Genomic DNA, 9348 nt, shown 5'->3' on the forward strand with positions numbered 1-9348 from the left:
AGAGTCCTAGATAAAAAGGTTGGCAGCAAGTTATATCCTGCCCTGAAGCTTCCCACAAAACTTGTTTCCAGTAAACAGAAAATATATCGTGGTTCAGGTGGATATCTTGCGCTCAAACCATACACTTTTGCTTTAGTAACAAAAATTATTATTTTACAAGTCCAACCTCCTTATCCATATATTCTTTCCAAGTCAATCAAAGAGTCAATTGCCATAATGTATCTAAAAAATGAGTGGTTTTAATTCTTCATGCAAACACACAGCCGACACGTGTTTCGACCTCAGCTCATATATGCTTCCTATATCTTTTAGATTTTAGTTCTCAATGCCCGGCGGTTTCTTTTGAGCATTTATTTCAATCCTCCCGTAATCTTATAATTGTTATGAGCTCCAAAGTTCAAGAAACACCATTTAGTGGGCTGAATCCCAGGCTCCAATCTTGAAAAATACTCCAAAGGGCCCTTTGTATTACGGGAACTTACAATACTCACCTAATTTCTGACCCAATACAACCATTCCTACAGGATTGAAATAAATGCTCAAAAGAAATCGCTGGGCATTGAGAACTAAAATCTAAAAGATATAGGAAGCATATATGGGCCTTGAGAACGACCTGAGGTCGAAACACGTGTCGGCTGTGTGTTTGCATGAAGAATTAAAACCACTCATTTTTGAGATACATTATGTCAATTGACTCTTTGATTGACTTGGAAAGAATCTATGGATAAGGATGTTGGACTTGTAAAATAATAATTTCTGTTACTAAAGCAAAAGTGTATGGTTGGAGCGCAAGAGATCCACCTGAACCACAATATAATTTCATGTATTGAACAGAGCCTGTGTCACTCAGTTTCTCTGTTTCTTTCTATTTGCTGGAAAGGCAAATCAAAATAAATAAGTACATAAGTGAATAAAAACAGGAATAGAGCTTCACCAGCCTTAGCTCAGAACTTTGTCTTTGAACTCTGGCTGGGAACAGCTCACCCTGCTCCCACAAAGCACATGTGCCAGCAGGCCACTGTTCACTTTGCCTGCCACAAGAAAGGATCCTGAGAGAAAAAGGTGCTTGCGTGCTCTTAAACATTGTACATGTCATGAGAATTGGTATAGCAGAATAAAGTCTGATAGCACACAGACCATTTTCATTTAATTAATTACAATTACACATAGGCCCATCCCAATGTATACAGCTTTTTAATCGAGTGTCAGGTGAAGAGTTATAAAATGTACAAGGAATTCTTACGTTTTATTTCAGCACTTGGTTTAGTAGACTCCTGGCGTCTGCTGATCTTGAGTATATGCTACATTCTACACTACATGAAACCCATTCTTGTATTGATTTTCTATGCATGTCCACGTCTCAGTCTAGTATGATAGTTGAATCTTCGATTGATAGTGCTGTTATATCGAACCATGCTCCAGTAATTACCATTTTTGATACTGACAACACAGAAAACGGCTCTACTAGATGGAGATTTAAAAACATTTGAGTAAATTATAGAAAATTTGAGGATTCTTTCGATACCTTTCATCAGCAATTATTTGAAATTATTAAGGACTCTGAGACTCTGACTCTTCTCCTGTCAACAACTGGGATGCATATGAAGCAGCATTGAGAGAACATATTTTTCTCCTATTTAGCCAAAAAGAAAAAAAGAAAGAGTTATATACTGTATTTAGTAAACTAAATAAGCTTGAATAAAATACAGTGAAAAGCCTGATGATAGTATTTTTTTAAATATTTTATCCTTACGTATTAATATTACAAATTAATTATCCAAACAAGCTTGCAGTGTTATACTTAAACACAAATCCCAAACATATCGAACGTCTAATAAAGCTAGAAGGGGTCTTGCTTCGTATCTAAAAATTTAAAAGGAATGGTCTAGGATATCTGGTATTAAGAATGACTCTGGGCGTATGATTTCCTCAGATAAGGATATATTAGACATCTTCAATAAATAGTATCAGAAACTGTTTGCATCAGAGCATACAGAAAGGTGAGTTGACGTCACATGTTGTTTTGTGCAAATGAATAGAAATTCGAACCCTCATATGGATTTAAGTTCCCTAGATACTCCCCTGCATATTGAAGACATACGTAAAGTCATTAAAGATTTAAATAAGGGTAAAGTTCCTGGTTCTGATGGACAGACAATGTATTGGTTTGCACATTTTGCTTCTAGTTCAGCCCCAAAATCAGTTAAGCTGTTCAATTACTTCTATAGTATAGGAACACTTATGTGAAACACCTGTGTATAGGCGCGTTATAAATGCTATATCATATCATATCATATCATAACATTCTTAAGGTCTTTTACTGAAGCCCTTTTGATACTTTTTCCAAAGCATGGCAAAGATAATGAACTCACTAAGAATTAAAGACCAATTTAATTGATTAAATCTGATTGTAAATCTTCACCAAAATATTAGCAAAACACAATAGACTTTTTTATGTCTAAATTAATTCAATCAGATGAAGTAGGTTTTGTTATAGGGCAGGTCCAACCTTGAAATTCACAACCTGTTTCGTGCTCTTCGTAGTCGGAGACATATTTATGAGCCATGCAGCGGCTGGTAGGAGCAGCAGAAGGCGCAGGAGTGCTCCGCTCCCATGCCCAGCCTCGGAGAGATAAAGGAATCCAGTGGCTGCCTGCCTGCACAGCACAGCACACGGTACGCAGGCCGCACATCTGTTAAAAGGAAGGCTCAATTCTTTTTTAATTACTGTTACTTTGTTTGCAACAGAATAGAATCGGTAAACCGCTGCAAACGAAGTAACGGTAATGAAATACGAATGCCACTGCTCACCGCATTTTTACAGGTATACCATTTCATGCTTACCCGAAGATGGAGGGAGTTAGCAGCGCTTGCCAACCAGCTATGCTACTTACACCACGATTCGGTTAAAGAAAATGGCTACCTTGCAGAAAAATCATCTATTACAGACCCAATGAAATCACAGTGACTTCACTAGTAGACTGCAGACTAAACCAACACCAACAAATCAGGCCATGGACCTTTTCAGAACGAAATGTAACTATTACACTGCTTTTTATTTTTAATAAAAAATGCATATAAATATGTGACATAACTTAAAAGGTTTTGTAAATGTTTTTAAAATCATCAATCAAGCCAAATTACTTTTAAATAACATGAACAAATAACAGCCGGCATTTTCGAAGGAAAATAGCTGACAAATTCACCACATAGTAGAAAATCAGCTAAAGAGTGCGAAAAGCGGTGTGGTTGGAGGGAAAATGGGTGGGAATGGCGGGCAAATTCTATAGATTTCACTTAGCAATGGTCGTTAAATGGGTGGGACATACAGCCAAACTACATATATCCATCTTCATATGTTAACCTGCATTGAATGCATTACAAACCTGCATTCAAAGTCCCTATTCAAGTTCTCATGTTAACGCTCTTATTTTAATGACAATTGTTTAGGCTTTATAAGTAGCGCTTTCAGTGCCACCCAATAGCCAAAACAAATGAAGCACTTGTCCGTTAAGTTCTTCATTGAGTAACTCCACCCACTCTAGGCTCTGCCTCCATGACCCGCCAACCTGGGCCCTGTTAGAGGATTTGTCCCTTACGAGAGACGGAAGGACGACAGGACACATCTGCTTCTTTCACCATTTATTTAATTAATTGCTCTCACTTCCCTTGGTGGGCTTCTCCTCTTCCTCCTCCCGCCTCACACTTAACTTAACCCTTTGCAGTCCTCCTTCTCCCTCGTAACAACTCCCCCTCACATATCTCCTTATATTCAAATTACACTTCTTCGATGAGTCTGCATGCTCTCTTGATGAGTCATTGGGTGCGGCCCTAAGCTGGGTATCCTTCCCTACTCCCTCTGAGGTTGGAGGATGTCACTCTGCCTCTTCGATCATTCCTCAGGGTATGTTTGTCCCTTGCCCAATGTTATCCTCTGGCTTGAAATGTCTATAAAGAATGATACACTCCTTGTGATGGCCTTCTGTGCGATGGCGACCGTCATCATTGTCCCTTTTATTTCTGTCAAACCGTGTGTCCCTTCTCTTCTGCATGCATTGTTTCACTAGCACTTCTTCTCCTTCTTCGAAGTTTTTCTCCTTTGCTCCCTGGGTCTGGTCTGTCCTTTCTTTGGCTGCTTCCTTTGCTGCAGCATCCCGTTCTCTGATCTCGTCTTCTAGTGTTGCTCGGTCTTCCAGGCTCATCCGAGTCTTGATGGCCCCCTTGGGTAGACGTGTCTTGATGTGGTAGGTCCTCGGGTGGCACTCTGGTCACAGAATGTGGTGTGTTTCGGTAGTGGCGGAGCATGCAGCGGTGGGCCTATTGGATTGGTATCTCCTCGATGGCTGCCCTTTATATCGTTCCTTTGATTGATTGCATGAACCGCTGTGCTATCCCGTTGGCCTGCGGCCATCACGGTGTTATCCGCTGGCGGTTAAATCCTAGGTGTCTTGCGAATCTCTGGAATTCGTGGCTGTTACACAGCGATACATTGTCTGTCTTTACTGTGGTGGGGATGCCCCATTCGCTGAATACTTCGTCCAGGATACCGACCAGTTGGGTGAAGGCTGTGGACTGGGATTGTTTAATGATGGGGAACCTGGAGAATTCGTCTATGATCACCAGCAGGTGGCCCCCCTCTTCGAGTGGCCCATAGAAGTCCATTGCGACCGCTTTCCACACCTCTTTGGGGATGCTTGTCGTCTGTAGGGGGAGTGGCGGATGACTCATGGCGGTGCATTGACATGGAAGGCAGCTCCTTACCATCTCTTCTACCATGTATTTAGATCTTTTCTGTTAACTCGTTCGCGTTGGGGCGACAGCCTTTTGTAGTCCTTCCACTTGTTTGCAATTGTGAGCATCCTAGCCCACCTAGTCGACGGATCTGCCTGTGTTGCTATGTCTTCAATGATGAGTGTGGGTGGTAGAGCCTGCTCCGTGAAGTAACACAGGTAATCTGCATCTCTCCCTCGTGGCGACTCCCTATGATTTGTCGGGGGCCTCGAGATGTAGTCGGCCGGCTTGTTGTCTCCTGCCGGTCGGTGACCGATGCAGTAGTCATACACTTGGAGGCGGATACCCCACCTCTCTATTCGGGGGCTAATTCTGTCCTTGGCTTCCCGAATAATGATGGAAGGGCCTGGTGGTCCGTCACGGGCATGAACATTTTTCCTACTGCAAAGTGCTGGAAATACTGGCATGCCCACCCCGCTGCTAAGCTTTTATTCACCGCCTGCGAGTATGCGCACTCTGTGGGGATAACTGCTTAATTAGGCTACGACGCATCTCGCTGGAGCGTCTGGCTTCTCCCGTTGCACTAGGATGGCCCATAGGCCTACAGGGCTGGCGTCTATGACGAGCTTGGTGTGCCAGCTTGGGTTAAAGTATGCTAGGTGTTTTGCGCTAGCCAGCTCCCTTTTGATTGCATCAACTTCCCTCTAGCAATCTCCTGACCACCTAAAAGGTTTGTCCTTTCTCAGAAGTCGCTGCAGCAGCTCGGCTGTAATGGTGTACCTTTCCAGATAGTGGGCGCAGTATCCTGCCATTCCCAGGAAAGATCTAAATTCCCCAATGTTGATAGGTTCATTGAGCTTGTTGATCGCCCGTACCTTGTCGGGGTCGGGCTTCATCCCTTCCCCGGAGAACATATGTCCATAGAACCTAAGTTTGTCTCTGCTGATGTTGCGTTTCTCATAGTTCAACATGAGTCCTGCTGTCCTCAGTATTTCACGAACTTCCAGGAGAGCTTTGCATGCTCCTCTTGCATGGTAATGTAAACCAGGATGCTGTCTGAGTAGTTGAATGCTCTCCAGACTGGAAGGAGTAGGTGCCTGATAGTTCCTTCAAAGATCTCCGCGGCGGAGGAGATACCAAAATGTAGCCTTTTGTACCAAACGAGGCCGTCATGCGATGCGAATGTCGTTATCCCTCTGCAATCGAGGTGCAGCTCGAGCTGGTGGTACCCCTGATTGATTTCAAGTTTTGAGAATTTTGTGGCACAGTTCAGACTGACAATCATGTCTTCAATTCTGGGCCCTGGGTGCCACTCCTTCTCAATGGCGGTGTTGGCTACACTCATGTCAACATAGAGGCGTAGTTTTTTTGCCCTCCTTTGGCACCACTACCAGTGGTGAGATCCACGGGGTGGCCCCTGTCGCTCCTTCAATGATGTCATTGTCCAGGACCTGCTGCAGTTCCTGCGACACGGCCGCTTGTAAATGGAAGCCCACTCTGCGCGGGTGTTGTGGGACGGGCTTGATCTGGCTGTTGATGTGGAGGATGATCACTGTTCCTTTCAGTTTGCCCAGCCTTTGAAACAGTTTGTGAAACATTCCTTTGATCTGTTCCTTGGTGAGCGGGCACCCCGCTAGGTGGCAGATTGACCCACGGCTTGGCTGGCTGCCTGTGCACATCACCATGTCTCGTTCGTTGAAGTGGATGTCGATCAGGCCAAGCGCTTCTGCGGTACGGTAGCTGAGGAGACATTTACCTTGGACAGGGCAGCGCAGCACAAGGATGATGGCGTTGATCCTTTTCCCTTTGAATAAGAATGATTTCTCAAATTGTCTGATTGACTGTGGTGGTATGCTGGCTCCCCATTGAAAGAGTCTTGCTTTGGACTGCAACAACTTTTACGAGTTCCCTGTAAGTCTAAAATCTTCTTCCCCCATGATGTTGACGGTCACTCCGGTATCGATGAGGAATGTGTGCATGACTGTGTCCATTGTTAGCCTCACCTTCGGAGCATCACTGCCTTTATGTGTTCCCTGGATGAAGTTCACAAACTCGTTTGGGACTTCTGGGTCTAGGAGGAGAACTCGTCCCAGTTGGTATATTGATCCTCGGGGTGGCCATGTGTTTCTTCATAGTATTCCAGTTGAAATAATGTCTCATTCACGGAGGCTTCACTGTATTCTCCGCTGTGTACCATTGACCTTATCATCCGCCTCGATGGTTGCAGGTAGGACTTGCACTGTCTGCACTGTGGGAACAGTTGAGCTGGTCTGTATGGCATCCTCCAGCTCAGTCGTGTCGCCTGTGGCTGGCACGTCGGCGAGAACGGTCTCCCTTACCGGCACACTATCTGGAAGTGATCTTCTCTGTCACATCTGGAACACCTCTGAGTCATCGCCGGGCATGGCCCTGTGTATTGGAACAGTTAGCCAAAACGATAACACTACCGCTAGAGCCGTGTTCCTGTTCTCGGTTGGGTTTATGCCTCTCTCTGCTGCGTTTTCGGCAGAGTCTGGTGGCCTGTGGTGTTTCTCTCCCCTTCTCTGCCTCCGGTGAATGCCACAACCGTCACTTCTCAGTCCATTTTCTTTTTTGGCGTCTCAATGGCAGAGGCCTGTATTTCCTCTCTCTCATGCATCCTCGCCATATCTACCACCTCGTTAATCGATAGGGGTTTTTTCAGGAGTTGTTTCCGGAGTACGGATGACAGACAACCTTCTATGACATGGAGTCGGATCACGTCTTCATCCGAGAAAGCAGAAAATTGGCAGTGGACGAGTTTCTGTCGGAGTCGCGTTACAAACTCCTCCACCGTTTTGTGGGAGGCCCGACAGCAATGGTTGAACACATATCGCTCATAGTACCTGTTCAAATGTATAATGAGCTTCCTGTCCAATGCGGTGACAAGTGTCTTGTACGTGTTTCTGTCTCCTGGCGGCATGGCCTTGATGATGCCGTTTATCTCTGCCCAGCCAGTTTCGTGAAAATGTCTTTGAGTACTGGAGACTTTTCTTCCCCCACTGCCTTGATGAAACCGGCAAAGTCATCGACCCATATTGTCTATCTGGGCCCTCTTTCTGCTTGTGATAAGAGGCTGAATGGTGCTGGTTTCCATAGGAATGCTAAGCTGCTTGCGGTGCGCATGGGTGCGTCTTGTCCATCTGCTTGGTCCACCATGTTCTTTGCGTCTCAAGCCCGTAGGATGGGCACCTTCTGGCTGTGTTCCATTTGGGACTTAGTTGTGCCCAGGGAGCCTGGACAGAGTGGAGTAGGACCCCAGCGCAGGACCAGGCGTGGTTGTCATAGCTGGGGTGGGTGTTTACTCACAACATGCCTTGTGAGCCATACAACAGTGTATGACTAGTTTTCATTTGTTTCCTTTCCCCTTACAGGTGCCTAGTGTTGATGGGGTCTTGTCCCTCAGTTATCGGTGCTAGGACTGGCAGCCCTGCCAGTTCGTCTTTTTAAAAAAATATTAATGGCTGCTCTGGGGGCAGCGTGCTGCTACAGGTGCCAGTGTCCCTGTTGTATTGTTTTTTTTTCTTTTCTCCCCGGCCTTGCTTGTTCCTGGGGGCGGGGCTTGTCGCTGTTGCTTGGGCCTGAGGGGTCGGGGCTTGTCATTGTGTTGCTAATGCTGCCAGCTTCCCAAAGTTATGCTGCGTGATCTCCTGCATGCGTGTGAACTCGCTCACCATGAGGGTACTGCGGACGGCGCTGCTTCTCTTCTCGGTTCTCTTTCCTCCGTCGTGGGTGCCGCAGGGAGGGCTGGAGGCTGCAAGGCCAGCCCTGCGGACCAAAGGACACCGGGTGGCGGTGTGGTACGTGAAGCTCACACAGAAAGGACAGTGTAGTGCTGGTTCAAGGAGAACGAGGTTTGTGACTTGCGAGAACGAGGTTAGTGACTCGCTTTATCCTGGCCGCCAATTGTTAGAAGGATTTGTCCCTTAGGAGCGACGGAAGGATGACATGACACGTCTGCTTCTTTCACCATTTATTTCATTAATTGCTCTCACTTCCCTTGGCGGGCTCCTCCTCTTCCTCCTCCGGCCTCAGACTTAATTTAACCCTTTGAGGTCCTCCAACTCCCTCGTAACAGGACCCTATGTTCTTTTTTGACCACAGGGCCCTTTGCCTTAAATCTGCCACCAACTCAGCCTCTGTATCACAACCTCACTAACAGGTCAAAACTGTCAGCAAGATAAAGAACGATATGTGTGTAACATTAGAGCACGAGCAGGCAGCCATCCAACTCTACTTCTGTCTCCGTCTTGTGTGTGCTAATCCACCTTCATTGTGGGTGGCCATATCAACAGCATTAGTCGTGTACATATACAGCAGGAGCAGATTTCCCATTCCCTGTCAAGGGCAAGTCTCTTGACCAGATTCCGGGAAAAGGAGTGACCTTGGTATGGGTAACAGTGATAGCCCTGAGAATGTGCTCCTGTAACATTGTCTGACAATGCTAGAATGTCTCCATCGTTGATGAAAACCATGAGTGAATCATAGTTATGTTGATAATATCATGACTGTGTGAAGTGCCTAACTCAATGCCCAACTGTTCAAAATGGTCTGACCTTGCACACACTGTCATATGCACATTCAGGTGATCACAGTCAA

The sequence above is a fragment of the Ambystoma mexicanum genome, chromosome 1p (genome assembly GCF_040938575.1).
Source record: "Ambystoma mexicanum isolate Mex_15411 chromosome 1p, UKY_AmexF1_1, whole genome shotgun sequence".
In the NCBI taxonomy this organism is placed as follows: Eukaryota; Metazoa; Chordata; class Amphibia; order Caudata; family Ambystomatidae; genus Ambystoma; species Ambystoma mexicanum.